A 19,683-nucleotide genomic window follows, 5' to 3' on the forward strand; every position below is an offset into this window, starting at 1 on the left:
AGGAATTTTTTTAATGAATTTTTCATCTGATTTTATTTTCAAATACACTTTCTTAAAAAAAAAAAAAAGACACTTTCAGCAGGGATGACAAATATCAGTACTAGGAAATCCAGTTATACAAAAAGAAAAAAAATACATTTTCAGATACATTTATTTGGGGTAATGTACATTCAGTGGCACTAATTACAAAGTAACTATAAGGTAACTAACATGAAACCATGGAACTGTAACTTTGCCACAGCTGCATGGACTTGGGCCTTTCTGGCTGAGCACATCTTCAAAAACGGGATGCCTACCCCAGAGCTAGGCCAGTGAAATCTGTTAGGAGTAAAGCTCTGCAGCGGTGACTCACCAGAATATCTTGCAGCTGACAGACACTAGGCAGGACATGTTAGTTATAAAGCAGTTATAACCACTTTATAGTTATTGTCGTGGTCTGAACGCGGGTTGGAAAAGAATTTCCAGACATAAGGCAGAATGTAAAGAAGATAGAATTTATTAGAGGGAAGGGTCACTGCCAGAACAGCAGGCGGACTTCCTAGTAGTCTGGGAGACTCAAGCCCGAACATGTGCTATTGATCAGTCTTTATGGCCAGAAAACAAAGGAATGGTCAGAGGTGAAAATTTCATTTACTGATTGGTCGAGGGACATATACTTTCCTTCTGTAGGGTGGGAGTGGGACAGGACAGATGCCTTTCCTTATTTGGGACAGGTCCCGCTGCCCAGGTGGGCATCGCCCAGGTGGGCTCAGGAATTTCATAACCATCACAACATGGTAGGGAGGGAGAGTAAGAGTCCGGTAGGGGGTGTAACGCTGACACTTTTTCAGGCAGGGTTGTCCTTTGTCCTTGAAGCACCCTTGTCCTTGGAGCACCACAGTTATAACTTGAATTAGCGCCTGGTGTGTCAGATGGGAGAGCAGAGGGCTGTTAGAGCGATGTCAGAGGAACCCTGGCAGGCCAGATGGTTTGGACATCATCGATAATCACGGTTGACTTCTAAACACTGATAGCAAGATGACTTATGATATGTAATCTTAGATAAATTATAGATAAATGAAAAAGGCCAGTAATCAGCTGCTAAGATTAATAAATAGCTCTTCGAAATTTACTGCATGAGGGCTGTGCCTTGCAGCACAGTTTCCCAAGACAAAGCACCCAGATTTTTCCTTCCTGTATCTGGCTTGCAGAGCTGCTCCCATGCCCATTTCAAAAACCTCTCTCACTCCATCTTTGGTCTTTGAGGCACACCCCATCTACCCCAAAGCTCCAATTCTGTTCACCGTATTTCTGCCTTCCTCTAGTTTTCCCGGCTCCTGCCTATCTTGGTTAGCTCCCACCTTCTGCGCTCATCCTTCCAAAGATCCTTCTTCTCCCAAGCAGGATAATGGGACAGAAATGACTACTGGAGTCCATTTTTCTGGGATGTTTTCTGATGAATGTCTGATGTTTCCTGATAAATGTCCCTTTATCAGGGCTCTCAGTGGAGAAACACATCAGTATAACATCAGCATCCAGGTAGGCAAGGGACCTCAGGTGATCTCTTCCTGCCCACCTGTGTTCCACAAAGCCAATTCTACCAGCTCTCCATCCACCTCGATATCTGCCACGTAGTTCTCAAACACCATGAAAACACACACCTTTGGGAACTGGTCCTTGCTAAACACAGTGACAGAGCACACTGGCCAATAGGGAAGACAGCAATTAATCAAATATTTAATTACAAACTGAATAGGTACTACAATTAAAAAAAAAATACAGAGACAACAGGGGACCTGCCTTGGAATGGAGAGGTGGTTAGGGAAAGCTTCTGTCTCAGAAGCTCTGTAACAAACTATCCTAAAACCTAGTGACTTAAACCAACAACAGTCATTTATGTTGCCCACAAATCTGCAATTTGGGCAGAATTCAACCTGGACAGCAAGTCTGGGCTCCACGTGGTGTCATCTGGGGCAACTTGACTGGGATTGGAGAGTAAATTAATTTACATTAATTTGAGAAACTGCTCCAGAGAAGCATGGTTTCCAGCACAGTTTTATATCTTGTCAGAACAACGAACATTAAATAAGTCAGGGATATATTTCAAGGAAAAAGAAAAAAAACACATAGGTCAGCATGTATACCGCAAGTCAGCATGACCTTGGCACCTGGGAAGGGAGTCTTATCGTCAAAGGAGGACCAGCATTGGCATCCAGGAAGAGAGGCATTTAATCTTTATTTTTAACATGGACCTTCTTTTCTTTTGGTCAATGTGTCCTTTTCTCTAATAATTAAAGCAGATGTACAATGTATGTTTGCTGGGTCATAAACAGGCTATTTTAGTTAGCATAAAATTCAAGTTAACTCATGTATAAGCCAGAATGATTTCCCTATATCTCAATATGTGAAAATTTCTTTTATTACTGTCTCTGTAGATATTCATAATCTGGACATTTCATATAAGTGGAGGCATACAAAACGTGGCCTTCTGTGTCCGGCTTCTGTCACTTGATGTTATCAAGGTTCTGGAGGGTTCTCTCGAAGATGGCTCATTCACCTGGCCTGTAAGTTGGTGCTGGTTGACAGCTGGGAATTCAGTCAGGGATTTGGGCCAGGGATCCTAGCTCCTCTCCATCGGGGCCCTTTTGTGGGCTGCTTGGGCTTCCTTATGGCATGGTGGCTGGGTTCTAAGAGTGAACATCCTAAGAGAATCAGGCAGAAACTTTTCACATTTTATGACCTAGATTTGAAAGTCACATAGTGTCACTTTGATGGTTGTCTCAAGCTCACCTGGATTCAAGGGAAAGGAACACAGATCACACTTCTCAATGGGCGGAGTGTCAAAACACCTTGTAAGAAGAGTGTACCATGGGAGATATAATTGTGGCCATATTTGGATAATAACTGCCACAGCTTCCCTGAGGAAGGGTGATGTTTGACCTGAAAGCTTAAAGATAAGTAGGTGTTAACTAGGCACAGTGGTGGAAGAGCATTCCAGGAACATGGAACAGCATTTAGAAAGGCCCTGAGGTGGAGCAATGAGCACATTTGAGGAAGTGAAAGCAGGTCCAAGTAACAGGGGCAGAGAGAAGGAGAGACACAAAGTGAATGTGAAGGGGCTGACGGTGGAGGACTTTGTCTGTCATGTGCTTTAAATGTCTTGTTTCTGGGCTTCCCTGGTGGCGCAGTGGTTGAGAATCTGCCTGCTAATGCAGGGGACACGGGTTCGAGCCCTGGTCTGGGAAGATCCCACATGCCACGGAGCAACTGGGCCCGTGAGCCACAACTACTGAGCCTGCGCGTCTGGAGCCTGTGCCCCGCAACGGGAGGGGCCGCGATAGTGAAAGGCCCGCGCACCGCGATGAAGAGCGGTCCCCGCACCGCGATGAAGAGTGGCCCCCACTTGCCGCAACTAGAGAAAGCCCTCGCACGAACCGAAGACCCAGCACAGCCAAAAATAAATAAATAAATAAAAATAAAAGTAGCTATAAAATTTAAAAAAAAAAAAAAAAAAAAAAAAAAGTCTTGTTTCTGCTCAGGTTCTCTTGTCCATTCTTCCAGAATAGACAGCACCCTAGAGTACCACTTGGGGACAGTTACTCCCCCACCCACCCCTTTCAGTGGGGCTGCAAGAGTGAACATCAGTGGGGCTGCAAGAGTGAACATCCTACCCAGTGGGAAGCATTTAGTCAGAGCACAGTGCAAAATAGCATGCAAGTAACCTTCACATCCCCTCCTCCATAGATGGGCATCATTTTTCAAGTGTTGTTGAGATGACCCAAGCTGTTCTGGGTATCACATTCAAGCATTACAATGGTCAGAGGAGAAAAGAGAACAACTTCCAGAATGTCTCCCAGCAAACTGGGAAGAACTTTCCCAGAAACTCTTAGCAAAGCTCTCCTTATATTCCATTAGTCTGAATTGGATCACACTTTCTAATCATTTTTTAATTTACTGAGGTAAAATTCACATAACCTAAAAAATCACGATTTTAAAGTGTACAAATCAGTGGCTTTTAGCACAATCACAGTGTTGCACAATCATCACCACTGTCCACTCCAGAGAATTTTCATTGCACCAAAAAGAAATTGTACCCATTAAGCTGTCACTCCCCATTCCCCCCTTCTCCCCACCACAGGCCCTGACAACCACTAATCTACTTTCTATCTCCATGGATTTACTTATTCTGGACATTTCGTGTATGTAAATGGATTCATACAATATGTGGCCTTTTATACCTGGGTTCTTTCATAAAGCTTGGTTTCAAGGTTCATCCAAGTTGTAGCATGTATCAGTATTTAATTCCTTTTTATGGCTGAATAATATTCTGTTATATGGATAGACAAAATATGATTTACCCAGTCATCAGTTGGTAAACATTTGGGTCATTTCCACTTTTGGACTATTATGAATAATGCTACTGTGAACATTTGTGTACAAGTTAATGTTAAAACACCTGTTTTCAATTCTCAGGCAAATATGGAGTCATGAGATTGTTGGGCCATATGGTAATTCTCTGGTTACCTTTTTGAGGAACTGTTAAACAGTTTTATTGATTGATTGATTGATTGATTGATTGACTGTGCTGCGCTGCTTGTGGAATTCTAGTTCCCTGACCAGGGATTGAATGCAGGCCCTCGGCAGTGAGAACGCAGAGTCCTAATCACTGGACTTCCAGGGGATTCCCTGTCAAACTGTTTTCCATAGAGACTGCATTATACATTTCCATCAACAATGTATATATGTTCCAATTTCACATCCTCGTCAAAGAGGATGTTATTTTCCATTTGTTTTTTATTATAGTCGTCCCACTGTCTATGAGGAGACATTTCATTACGATTTTTATTTGCATTTTCCTGGTGATTAATGATGGTAAGCCTCTTTTCATGTGCTCATTGGCCATTTGAATATCTTCTTGGAGAAATGTCTATTTAAATCCTTGGCTCATTTTTGTTTTTGGGGTTTTTTTTTGAATTTTATTTTATTTTTTTATACAGCAGGTTCTTATTAGTTATCCATTTTATACATATTAGTGTATAGATGTCAATCCCAATCTCCCAATTCATCCCACCACCACCACCCCACCCCCGGTCGCTTTCCCCCCTTGGTGTCCATACGTTTGTTCTCTACATCTGTGTCTCTACCTTGGCTTATTTTTGAATTGAGTTCTTTGCTTTTTTGTTGTTGAGTTGTAAAAGTTTTTTTTTACATATTCTAGATACTAGAGCCTTGTCAAATATGGGATTTGCAAATATTTTCTCCCATTCTGTGGGTTGTCTTTTCACTCTTTTGATAGTATCCTTTGATGTACAAATGTTTTTACTTTTCATGAAGTCTAATTTACCTATTTTTGTTGTTGTTGCTGCTTCTGCCTTTGGTGTCATATTTAAGAAACCATCGTCAAATCCAAGATCATTAAGATTTGCCTCTAGGTTTTCTTGTAAGTATTTTATAGTTGTCACTCTTATATTTGGTTTGTTGATCCACTTTTTTTACATACACACACACACATATATGTACATATATATTCTTTTTCATATTCTTTTCCATTATGGTTTATTACAGAATATATAGTTCCCTGTGCTTTACAGTAGGACCTTGTTTATCTATTTTATATATAGTAGTTTGTATCTGCTAATCCCAAACTCCTAATTTATCCCTCCCCCACTCCCTTTCCCTTTTGGTAACCATAAATTTGTTTTCTATGTCTATGTGTCTGATTCTGTTTTTGCTTTTTTTTTTGGCTGTGCCACATGGCTTGTGGGATCTTAGTTCCCCAACCATGGATCAAGCCCTGGCCATGGCAGTGGAAATGCTGAGTCTCAACCACTGGACCACCAGGGAATTCCCTCTTTCTGTTTTATAAATAAGTGCATTTGTATCATATTTTAGATTCCACATACAAATGATATCATATGGTATTTGTCTTTCTTTTCTGACTTACTTCCTTTAGCATGATAATCTCTAGGTCCATTCATGTTGCTGCAAACGGCATCATTTCATTCTTTTTATGACTGACTAGTAGTCCATTGTATATATGTACCACATTTTCTTTATCCATTCATCTGTCAGTGGACATTTAAGTTGTTTCCATATCTTGGCTATTGCAAATAGTGAACACTGGGGTTCATTTTCTTTTCAAATTATGGTTTTCTCTGGATATATGCCCAGGAGTGGGAATTGCTGGATCATTTGGCAACTCTACTTTTAGTTTTCCATAGTGGCTGCACTAACTTTACATTCCCACCAACTGTTGGTCTACTTTGAGTTAATTTTTGTATATGATGTGACTTCAAGGTCCAACTTCCTTCTTTTGCATGTGAATATCCACTTGTTCCAGGACCATCTGTTGAAGAAATGTTTCCCTAATCAACTGACCATAGATGTATGAGTTTATTTCCAGACACTCAACTCATTTTTAATTTCAATTTCATTGATTCCATCAATTTCATTGATCTATATGTCTATCCTTATGCCAGTGCCACAATGTTTGGTTATTGTAGCTTTTAGTAATTAAAAAAAAAATTTTTTTTTTTTTAATTTGGCCATGCCATGCAGCTTGCAAGATCTTAGTTCCCCGACCAGGGATTGAACCTGGGCCCTGGCAGTGAAAGCACTGAGTCCTAACCACTGGACCACCGGGGAATTTCCAGTAAGTTTTAAAATCACGAAGCATGCATCTTCCAACTTTGTTCTTTTCCCAGATCATTCTGGCTTTTCATGGTCCCTTGCCGTTGCAATACCATACACGTTTTAGGTTTGGCTTTTCCATGCCTGCAAAAAAGGACATTGGGATTTTTACAGGGATGGCATTAAATCTATAGATTGTTTTTGTGCAGTATTGCCATCTTAAAAATATTAAGTCTTCCAGTCCATAGAGACACAATGTCTTTCTATTTATTTAGGTCTTCTTTAATTTCTTTCAGCAATGCTTTGTAATTATTAGGGCCAGGAATGAGACAACTAGGGACAGCCCCTGTACCCCAGAGCCCACTGAAATTATTCAAACTAGCCAATCCTAACCTGCCTGCTCTACCTTTCCCATTTCTTCCCTTTGAAACTCCAATGAAGGCTTTTGTCCACATTTCCTCCTTATGCCTCTACCTCCTGACCAGTTCTAGTGTTTCCCTTTGTGACCCCTGCCACAATGTGGCATGCTCCCTTTCCTTGGGATCTGAAGGTATAATAAACTATCTTTCAAAGGCAGTCATCTCCTAATCTGTTGGCTTCACCATGCCTGAATAATAATGAAAACTATATTTAAAAACATTCAGGCTTCCCTGGTGGTGCAGTGGTTGAGAATCTGCCTGCTACTGCAGGGGACACGGGTTCGAGTCCTGGTCTGGGAAGATCCCACCTGCCGCGGAGCAACTAGGCCCGTGAGCCACAACTACTGAGCCTGCGCATCTGGAGCCTGTGCTCCGCAACGAGAGGCCGCGATAGTGAGAGGCCCGCGCGCCGGGATAGTGAGAGGCCCACGCACCACGATGAAGAGTGGCCCCCGCTTGCCACAACTAGAGAAAGCCCTCGCACAGAAATGAAGACCCAACACAGCCATAAATAAATTAAAAAAAAAAATTCAAATATTGATACAATGTTGAATAAAGGTAGCAAAAGTGACATCCTTGTCTTGTTCCTGACCTTAGGGGGAAAGCTTTTAGTCTTTCATCATTGTATGTGATGTGGGTTTCTTATATATGCCCCTTATCATGTTGAAAAAGTCCCAGTTGTTGGAGTATTTTTAGCACAAAAGGGTGTTAGATTTTATCAAATGCTCTTTTTCTCCATCAATTAAGATGTTCATGTGGTTTCCACTCCCCCTTTTGTTCTATTAATTTGGTGTATGACATTGATTGATTTTTTAAAATGTTGAATCACCTTTGCATTCCTGGGATAAATCTCATTTGATCATTATGTAGAATCCATGTATATGCTGTTGGAGTCGCTAGTATTTTGATGAGGATTTTTTTTTTTTTTTATTTGTTTATATTTATTTAGATACATATATACATATCTTTCTTATATATATATATATATGCATATATATATATGAAACCTATGTTTTTTTTTTTGTTTTTTTTGTTTTTTTTTTCACACACACACTGTATTTTATTTTTACAAGAGATAAATCGACTGACACCAAGCATTGTACATGGATGACCACAACAAAAGCAACAATGATTGCAATTACCAAACATGAAACACACTCATACTATGTCATAGTATTGACATTCAGTCCAGTAATCCTCCACTGTAACAGCTCCTTTACTTTGCAGTGAAAATTGATTTGTATATTCTTTGCCTCTGAGTCCTTGTGGAATTTTTTTTTTTTTTTTTTTTTTAAATTCAGACAGAAAGTCACAAAAATTATACTCATCCTCATCAGTTCACTCAGTCCCATGTAATTAATTTTTTTTTTCGTCTTGATCTTTTGTTAGCACTTTTATGAGTTCATCAGTTTTTCATTAGAGTTCTGAAAATGCTTATTCATTCAGTTCAGCAGTACAGTCCGTTTTGATGAGGATTTTTGCCTCTATATCCATAAGGGACATTGAGCTGTAGTTTTCTTGTGATGTCTTTGTCTGGCTGTGGTATCAGGGTAACACTGGCTTCATAGAATGAATTAGGAAGTATCACCCTCTACTATTTTTTTAAAGGGTTTAAGGGGATTGGTATTACTTCTCTTTCACTACATATTTTTCAGTTATTTTCTTAGTGGTTCCCTGGGAATTATAATTAATGCTTAATTTATAACAATCTAGTTAGAATTAATACCAACTTAGCTTTAATATTATACAAAATTTTTACTGCTACATAGCTCCATTCTTCCCTTTATGTTGTTATTGGCACAAATTACATCTTTTTCACTGTGTGCCCATGAATATAGATTTGTAATTATTGTTTTATGTTATTGTCTTTGAAATCACATAGGAAAAATGAAGAGCAACAAGCCAAAAATACATTAATACTGACTTTTATATTTATCTATGTAGTTACCTTTACCAGTGTTATTTTTCCATGTAGATTTGAATTACTGTCTAGTGTCCTTTTATTTCAGCCTGAAGAACTCCTTGCAGCATTTATTGCATGTCAGGTCTACCTGCAATGATCTCTCCCAGTTTTTGAAGTCCCTTTGAGCATATTTAAAATAGTTGACTTGGGACTTCCCTGGTGGCACAGTGGTTAGGAATCCGCCTGCCAGTGCAGGGCACACGGGTTCGAGCCCTGGTTCGGGAAGATCCCACATACTGCAGAGCAACTAAGCCCATGTGCAACAACTACTGAGCCTGCACTCTAGAGCCTGCGAGCCACAACTACTGAGCATGCGTGCCACAACTACTGAAGCCCAGGCACCTAGAGCTGGTGCTCCACAACAAGAGAAGCTACCACAATGAGAAGCCCGCGCACCGCAGCGAAGAGTAGGCCCCGCTCGCTGCAACTAGAGAAAGCCCGCGCACAGCAAGAAAGACCCAACACAGCCAAAAATAAAATAAATAAATAAAATAGTTGACTTAAGTCTTTGTCTAGATATTCTGTTTTTTTAAAAAATGTATATAATTAGCTTTTGTTTTGTTTCTCAGTTCAGGATTCAGTCAAGGCTATGTGCTGTATTTAGTTGTTATATCTTTTTAATATCTTTCAGTCCAGAATGATTCCTCCACCTTTTTCTTTTTTTTAATGATATTGGCTTTTTAGGAGAGCCCACGTCAGATGTCTAATAGAATGTCCCATTTGATATTTGTCTCATTGTTCCCTCATAATTGGATCCAGGATAAACATTTTTGGCCAGATGATACATAAGTAACGTGCATGTACAGTCTTTCCAGGGCAATGATGTTGGAATGAATTGGATCCAAACATTTTTGGTTGTGATGTCACTTTGGTCAATATTCAAATTTCCAGAAGAAAGAATCTAATTGGCCAGGTTGGTTCACATGCCCACTCCTTGGCCAGAGAGGGAAGGCATTTTGACTGACAGTCTCAGCAAGAATGTTCTCAGTGAGGAGTAGGTAGCTCAGCAGAAGAAAACTTAGATGTTGTTGAAGCAGGGGGAATGGATGCTGAGTAGGAAAAAATGACGAATATCCACTATCCCTCTATCTTTCAGTGATCTCAGCCATTCACTTGACTTCTACTGTTTACTCTATCAAATTCTCAGAATGAAAGCTGACTTCTTTCTCCATTTCCACACCATGTTTACAGCTGTCTGCTCAGAGCCTCTACTTGCATGTCCTAAGGGCATCTAAAGTAAAACTTAATGCCTTCTCCACCTGCCCCTACTCATCCAGCGGAGGAGCTGAATTATCTACAGCTCGATCACCCCCACCAGAAACCAAAACCCAAATTCATGACTCAGCGTGTCTAGTCTTGTGGTTTGTACTTTTGTCGCATCTTTTATAGCCTTTCTCTCTTTCATTCCCACATGTATCATCCGAGACTATGCCCAAAGTGTTGTCTGGAATTACAAGTAACAAGGAAGAAAGAGCTTTTCAGGTTAAACACATTCAGGGAGCATTGGGGGACACAAATTTATTTATCATAGAACTTCTCAGAGCCTTGAATAAGCCAATGTGATTTTTAAAGAATAGATATTCTTTTCTTTTTATTTTGCAAAATAATTCAATTTATGGAAAAATCGCAAGAATAACACAATGAGCTTCCCAATATTTGTTACCTGGATATATTAATTGTTAACATTTTCTTACATTCTCTCCTCCCATTCTCTTTCTTTCCCTCTTTCTCTCTCATATCTATATCTATACCTATATCTAAACCTATATCTATATCTACCTATGAGAGAGGATATATTTATATATATGTACATATATATATATATACATATATCCTCAATATATATACTCTCTATGTGTACTGTCAAATGGTTCAGCAGTAATAACATATATAATTCTATCGATCTGTATCTATAATTATTGCTGAAACATTTGAGAATACGTTGCATACATACATAAATACTTCACTTTGTATTTCCTAAGAATGAAAACATCTCATTGTTTCATAAATAGTCCATTGATAAATCCATATGATAAGATATGTCTTATCTCCCACATCAGAGGACAGCTATACAATTTGGGAAGTGCTAGTTTACATTATTTCTATAGGCTCTTAACTCAGTGGTTCCCAAACCTGGCTGCCCATTACCGCCATCATTATTACCGAACAGTAAATGCTTATTGTATACAGATGTAAACATTTCACATGAATGTACTCATTTAATCTTCATAGTAACTCTAAATAATAAGTATTATCATCTCTAGTCTGTACATGAGAAAACTGGGTTACAGAGAGGTTGCCCACGATGCACAGCTGGTAAGAAACAGAGCTGGCATTTATAGCCAGACTATCTGAAGGGTTTAATACACTTCTCCCAATGATTCTGTTGGGCAAACAGGTTAACTACTCCTCTCACTGATATTAAGGCTTTTTGCCTCCTTCTCCTCCAAATTCCAGTTGCCAGATGAATTTACAGAAAACACATCTTCTTCTGTTGCTTGTGAGTTAAGGAAATTGTCATTCAGTGGAGTGGTTAAGAACCAGGACTTGGAAGTCAGTTCTGGATTTCTATCTTGGCTCTACCCATAACCAGCTCCATGGTTTTCAGCTGGGCACCAAGCATCAGTTTCCTCACCTGGAAAGTGAGGGTTGGATCAGAGGAGGAGATATGCCCAACACTCAGGAAAGGGCTTGGCGATCAATCCATGGCAGCTAATAATTGTGGTTATTATTATTGGTGGTGGTGGTGTGTTATAAACCCCTCAGCCACAAATGGGCAAATTATCAACCGATCTTTGTCTCTGTTTCCTCACTTATAGAGTTGGGCTGTTAATATATTGTCTTCTAGGAGTGTTGTGGGGGTTAGAGAGAGGATGTAGTGTTTCGAACGCTGCCAGGCACATAGTGAGTATACAATGAATGTTGGTTATTACTATTATTTATTCTTTTCTTTATCACTATGCTCTGGACAAAAGGTTCTACTTAGAACAGCTTGAATATGCTCCATTGTTAGCTGCTTCTGTGTGTTTTTCTTTGCTGTGCTCTCTGCCTGGGACACCATCCCCATTTCCCTGTGTCAAAACCCCAATTGTGTCTCCTCCTGTCCCACCAGCAGTGTCCTTGGTGCCAGGGAAGGCTTTCCTTATCCCCCCATTAGGACTTTATTGATCTCATGGGATACTTAATTCCAGCTTTGTATAGAAATCTCTTGTCTCTTCTCCCCTTGAAGGAGCCCCTTTCCCTACTTCAGGTAACATCTAAACCAGAGCAGACTCCATAACCTGTTACCCTAAAGAGACCAGAGCCATTTTTAGAAGGTGCTAGATAAAAGCCTGCTTGGAGTCAGGGGAAAAAAACCCACAGATCCCTTTGGTACCTCCCATCTGTCTGTTGCCAAGACTCAGAATAAATGCACTGATAGGGACTGACTCCCACTGTTTCAGGGGCTGCTGCTGAGTAAGCTCCTGTCTAGGGAGAGACCTTACCACACCAAGAGCTTCGTCATTGCCTAATGGGGGCCCTTAGGGCTTTATCAAGGACAAGGGAGCTGGGGAGCCTCCTCCATGCAGTGAAACTGATAGAAAGAAACACAATGGGCAGAGGGATTGCTACAAAGGCGGGTGGGCAAACAAGACACACAGGCAAGAACCTTCCCTTACATGAGATGTTTCAACTGCTTTCTGGGGAGGCAGATAAAAAACAGTCACCAGAGTCCAAGCCCTCCCACTCTTCATTGACAAACTTTTAGGCATCTTCCTTAGATAAGCATTTTGGGGGCTCTTGCTAATTCCTGGGGACTGAAATAAACAATGGCTACCGTCCTTCAGAGCCTGTTGGATGCCAGGCCCTTCAAAGGTGTTCTCCCAGTGACTCTCTGCCAGAGTGGCAGGTGTCCCACCTAGCTTCGAGACTTTCTCTCACGTCCCCTTCTCAGTGAGGTCTACCCAGGACACCCTACTGAAAACTGCAACTCGCCCCCACCTCCACTCCACATCCCTGCGTTCTCAGCACGACCCTCACCACCTTCTAACGTGCAGTTTGATTTACTTATTAAACAGGTTTGTTATCTGATTTTCCTCCCACACTCCACAAGGGGGACAACCACAGGGTGGGGCTGGGGGTCTTTGCCACTTAGGCTCATTTGGGCCTCCCTAGGGCCTACAACAGAGCCTGGATCACTAATACAATGTATGATCTATGAATCGTTTATCATCGTTCATTTATTTATTTTCCTTTTCAAAAATATTGTTTATTTTTGTATTGAAGTATAGTTGACAATAATTACAATGTCAAATCATTGTCCATAATTAATTGACAATAATTTACAATGTTGTATTAGTTTCATCATTCATTTAACCAGTCCCCTTCTGATGAACACTTGGCTGTTGTAAACCTTCTGCTATTATAAACACACTGCAGTAAACATCCTTGGGCAAATATCTTTGCACATTTGTGCATTTATATCATAGTAGAGATTCTTCCATATAGAATTGCTAAGTCAAAAGTTATGAAAAGTCTCGGGACTTCCCTGGTGGCTCAGTGGTTAAGAATCCACCTGCCAATGCAGGGGACAAGGGTTCGAGCCCTGGTCCGGGATGCCACAGAGCACCTAAGCCTGTGCGCCACAACTACTGAAGCGTGCACACCTAGAGCCCGTGCACCACAACGAAGAGTAGCCCCCTCTCGCCACAACTAGAGAAAGCCTGCGCACAGCAACAAAGACCCAACGCAGCCAAAATAAATTAATTTTTAAAAAGTTATGAAAAGTCTCAATATTAGTAGATACTGCCAATAGCTCTTCCAAAAAGGCTGTTTCCATTTATACTCCCACTAAGAGTGTGTGAGAGAGCCCGCTAAGGATTGGTGAAATCGGGGTGGGGGTGGGGAGGATCCCAACTCATCTACACTTGCTGAACCTCTAATATCTGCAAGTGTAGAATCTTAATGTTAAAGGGACATAAAAATTCATCTCATTCTCCTTCAACTCCCTTCCCAAGGCGGTAATCCTCTCCAACACAGCTTTGTTCTGAATTCTTTCCTTGTCAGGGACAGGGGTCAAACTTCCCTCCTATGGTTTTCAGGATAAATTGCTACTGACAGGTGACTGGGTCAAAATCTGCTTTCCAATAACCCCACTCCAGCTATCCCGGCTCCATTCTCAGGAGCCACAAAAAACTGGGCTAATCCTTTTTCCATGTGACAGCTCTTAAAATATTTGATGACTGTATCAAATCTCCTCTAAGACTTCTCCTTCCAGGGTAAACCTCCCCAGCTCCAGCCAGACACACCCCCTGGATGTGACAGTGTTGACCTGGGGACCCTTTAGGTTAGTGGCCAAGCATAAAAGCTTTAGGGTTCCCCAGGCTTAAGTTCAAGTCCCTGTTCCCACACTTTCCAGTTGTCTGACCTTGGCTAAGTCATTTCTCAGACTTTAGTTTCCTCCCTTGAATAAATTATATAACAATAGTGCCCACCTTATAAGGTTGCTGGCTGGGACACATTCTTACACACACACACACACACAAATCTAAAACTGTATTTTATGATGGTGTTGGTATAAAGACATATAATAAAGGCAGGGTTATATTTATTTATTTTTCTTCTGATTCTAAAAGAATTTAAACATTTTCCTGGGGCCTTCAACGTATTGTGGCCTTAGACTGTGCCTTCTATAACTGATGGATACATGGGCTCTGGTAACTGGGGGGAGTGAAAAAGAGAAAATAGGCCAAGTATATAAAGTTCTTAGCACAGGGCCTGGATCTTTGTAACTTAATAAATGATGATCACAAATTTAAAAAAGGACTGTGCAGAGAACAGAGTGTGACACTGAGAATGTTTCCCCACAGACCTCTTTATTAGTGCCTGTGGGCTTTGCAGACCCAGCTTCTGAACACAAGTAACACAGTCACTGGGCCTGTGCCTTCTCACCTTGCCCGCAAGAGTCTCGTGAGAGAGTTTGTAAAAAGATCCAGAGTCTATGGCATTTATGTTGAGAAAAGAGGTGTCTTATCTGCTCAGACTGCTATAACAAAATACCACAGACTGGGTTCGATCCCTGGTCTTATAAACAACAGAAATTGATTTCTCACAGTGCAGGAGGCTGGGAAGTTCAAGATCAAGGTGCCAGCACGGTCACGTTCTGGTGAGGGTCGTCTTCCTGGTTGATAGCTGGTACCTTCTCGCCGCGTCCTTACATGGTGGAAGGGGGCAAAGGAGCTCTCTGGGTTCTCTCTTAATCTTTTGTTTTGTTTTTTGATTTGGCCGTGCCATGTGGCATGTGGGATCTTAGTTCCCTGAGCAGGGATCGAACCCGCACCCCCTGCAGTGGAAGCACAGAGTTTTAACCACTGGACTGCCAGGGAAGTCCCAAAGCCAATCTCTTTGTTTGTTTGTTTTGTTTTTGTTTTTGGGTATCTTTTATAAAGGCATTAATCTCATTCATGAGAGCTCCATCCTCATGACCTAATCATCTCTCAAACACCCCACCTCCTAATACCATCACATTGGGGATTCGAATTTCAACATATGAATTTGAGGGGGGTGAGGGGACACAAACACCCAGACTATACCAAGAGGAAATACACATTTCATCAAAAGAAACCTCTTCAAAAGAGGGTCAAAAAAATCCATGGACTAGTAGAAGATATTTGAAATATATATAAATGGCAAAGCATTTATACCTAGACTAAAGAGAGCTCCCTCAAATCATTAAGAAAAAGATAGTTGATAGAAAAATTGCAAAAGACTTTAAGATGTCCTTGCAAAAAGGAAGAAATCGATATGGCTAATAAATGAAAAAAAAAACAGTACTCATCTTCATTTGTAATCAGGGAAATGCAAATTGAAACCACAATGAGATACCACTACATACTCTACCTACAGCACTTTTTCTGGATACATGTTATATTTTACCATTAGCATGTGTTTTTAAAATGTATACAATTACAAGGTAAACAAAAAATTGCAAACAAACAAATAAGTGAAAATTCTCCCTACCACTGGACCTCCAAACCCCTCCCTCCAAATACGTCCTGTTACCAGTGGCTGGTGAGGCCTTCCAGAGACTGTGCTTGCAGTAGCATCTATGCATAAGCAGCCACCTTTCCTCAGATAATTAGTGCCCTACTTACATCAATTAGGGTTTGAACAGGGAAGCAGAACCAGTATGAGTCCTTACAACTCATAATAAGGGATTTATTACTGAGATTAAGTCTTAGAAAACTGTGGACGCTGGTGGAGAATTCAATGGGCCTAAAGTTGCTGGAGATCAGCAAGGCCAGCAGTTGGGGGGTGGGGAGAAGCTAGACATGAATTGGAAAGAACGAAGGCAAACTACAACCCATATCTGTTTGTGACGTTGTCCTTTTTATTACAGTCATTCTGGTGTGTATAATGTGGTATCTCATTGTGATTTGCTGAAATATTTTAAAGTAAGTTACAGAGATCATGACATTTCACCTTAAATACTCCAGTATACCACTCTAAAAAATTATCACTTCTGTCAGTTCAGAAAAGTTTTTTTTTAATTATTATTTTCTTGATAATTTTCTCTCCTTTGTTTTCCCAGTTTTATTTTTCTCAGATTCTTATTATTTGGATATTGGACCTTCTGTTGTGGTCTTCTAATGTTCTTTATTTCCTCTTCTCTCTGGAAGACTTCTTCAAATTTTTTCTTCCTCTTGTTTCATTGAATATTTTTTACTTCTTAGTTTCTTGATTTCCAAGAGCTTTTTGTTGTTGTTGTTCCCTGAATATTCCTTTTAAAAGATATCTTGTTCTTTACAACTTAAATTTATACAGTGCTGTATATCAATTACATCTTAACACTGGAAAGAAAAATAAATAAATACATTTTAATTAAAAAAAAAAAAAAAGATAGCCTGTTCTGTTCCAGGAATGCTATATCATTTATTATCTCTCTAAGATGTTTATGGCAGCTTTTTAGAAGTTTACTTCATTCCTCTCATCGTCACTGTTTCTCCAAATCCCATTTTCCTGCTTGTTTTGGAGTTGTCTTTCATAATAAAAGCTTTTCTCAGATGACTGGAGTCTTTGGCTGGTAAAATGTGTGTACACATACATTGACAGCATCACTATTCACAATAGCCAAAAGATGGAAACAGTGCAAATGTTCAACTGATGAATGGCTAAACAATGTGGGGTATATCCATACAATGAAATATTACACAGCCATTGAAAGGAATGAAATGCAGATACTTGCTACAATGTGGATGAACCTCAAAAATATTATGCTAAGTGAAAGAAGCCAGACAAAAGGTCACATAATGTATGACTCCGTTTACAAATTCCATTTGACGATTTTCTTTATTCATGGTAGATAATGTTCTACAACGTCTCTGGGAACACTTAGTGAATACGGAATCGCTGCTTCTAGGGAAATACAGTTCCTGTGAACCTCTGGTCACAACATTTTCATGAACCAATCAACACATAATCTTGATTTATATGTGCTTCTGTTTAAAGAAATCTTATTTAGGGAATTCCCTGGCAGTCCAATAGTTAGGACTCCGTGCTTTCACTGCCGAGGGCTCAGGTTCGATCCCTGGTCGGGGAACTAAGATCCTGCAAGCCGTGCGGCGCAGCCAAAAATAAAAAAAAATTTTTTTAATTCTTATTTAATACATATTGTTGGTTCATTAACATTGAACTCACGGCCAACAGCACTAAAACTCATGCATGAACAAAGCTTACCTAACACATGTACTTTCTTGGAACACTAGCCAGAACTTCAGCACTATACCTGGGACTATTTTAAACAGCGAAATCACAAACAAAAGGCACAAAAATGCAAAATGTGGCACAAAATATACCATGAACACTTGTTTAGAGTATGAGAGCTGAAATAAGAAGGGTGTTGCCTCCTTCAGCCTCAACTGGGAACATGCATGTAGAGCAACTCAAATTTGTTGCTGCTCCACCAATGACCAGGAAAGTCCACAGCTACCAATTTTTTTTTAAGATTTATTTTTATTTATTTATTTATTTTGGCTGTGCTGGGTCTTAGTTGTGGCTCATGGGATCTCTGTTGCAGCATGCAGACTTCTTAGTTGCAACATGCGGACTTCTTAGTTGAGGCATGCAGACTCATTTGCGGCATGCGGGATCTAGTTCTCCAACCAGGGACGGAACCTGGGCCCCCTGCATTGGGAGCATGGAGTCTTACCCACTGGACCACCAGGTAAGTCTCTCGATTTTGTAATTACAAATAAGTTAAAGTTAACGTAGTAAGACAAATTCAGAAATATGGAATCCACATATAATGAGGATTACCTGCATACATAATAATCCAGAATAGGTCAATCCACAGGGACAGAATTCAGATGGATGGTTGCAGAGACAGGGGGAGAGGGGCCTGGGAAGCAACTGCTTATGTGTATGGGTTTCCTTTTGGGATGATGACAATGACTTGAAGCTAAATAGAGTTGGTGGTTACACAACATTGAGAATGTACTAAATACCAGTGAATTGTTCATTTTGAAATGGTGACTTTTATGTTGTATAAATTTCATCCCCAAAAAAATTGACGTATCACTCTAAGCAGGACTCTGAACCTCTCTTTTCCCTTTGGTGTGGTGATCATCCACCTTCAGATCACGGCTGCTCCAAGAAACTGAGTGAAGACAACCCACAAGGAGATAAAACTTGAGCAAACAATACACTAACGTTGTTTTAAACTACTGAGATTTAGGGATTTTTGTTACTGCAGCATAACTGAGCCTGTGTTGACTATTTCAGAGGTCTAAGCCTGACTGTCATCATTGTGGGAACCAAGTGGGGTTGGGAGCTTGGAAATCTCACCATTTCTAGGTACCCTCTCACTTCATCCTCCTGTTTTCAGTTTCGTGACTCACTCCATCCTCTACTCTGCCCCTTCCCAAATCTAGACTCTCTAAAACTTCCTGTCTTATGCTGTGGCTGGGAAAGATAGAGTCACCTGCTCTATAGGGTGGAAGAATCCACCCTCTCCTTATACTGACTTCCACACAGTTCTTCAGCTTTTGGTCCCAACTCACCCCAGCCTCCATATATGATGGGCATTTTCAGTTTCTCAGATTCCTCTGGTTTGTCCACTGGGGATTAGATTAGTTCTTGGCCTCCGTCTCTGTGTTTGGCTAATTCACTTCCCACCTGTTTTCTATCTTCTGAAATGTTGCCAACATTCTTCATCTAATGTTGTTTCCTCTCCTATTCTCCTTTTCCTCATTAGTTTAACCTTTCTTATTCCTCAGTGGTCATTTCAGGGAGGTTATGGGAGGGAGCAGAGAGAAAATGTGTTTAATTTGTCATGACTTACTGGGGTCATGAGTGTTTTCCTGTTCATCAGCTATAGACCAGCATAACCGTTTCTGGTGGGTGTGTAGCCTCCCACAAAGGATATTTGGCGATGTCTGGAGACATTTTTGGTTGTCACAATGGGTTTTGAGATGAGGGGGCTACTGGCATCTAATGCGTAGTGGACAGGGATGCTGTCAGACATCCTACGATGCTCAGGACAGTCCCCACAACAAAGAATTATCTGGACCAAATGTCAATAGGGCATTGAGAAACTCAGAAGTTGAGAAACTCTGTTCTAAAGGATTCCTATTGTCCTCAGGATAAAATTCAGACTCCACAGCACAGCCTACAACACCCCAGCGTACCTTTCTTGCACTTCCCCTGGCTCACCAT

General features: G+C 40.5%; 1 pseudogene; it reads right to left on the bottom strand.

Annotated features, from left to right (window-relative positions):
* Positions 1 to 1,073: 1,073 nt before the first annotated feature.
* LOC132349881 (transforming protein RhoA-like) lies at positions 1,074 to 19,683 on the bottom strand (annotated as a pseudogene).

The sequence above is a fragment of the Balaenoptera ricei genome, chromosome 15 (assembly GCF_028023285.1).
Source record: "Balaenoptera ricei isolate mBalRic1 chromosome 15, mBalRic1.hap2, whole genome shotgun sequence".
Taxonomy (NCBI): domain Eukaryota; kingdom Metazoa; phylum Chordata; class Mammalia; order Artiodactyla; family Balaenopteridae; genus Balaenoptera; species Balaenoptera ricei.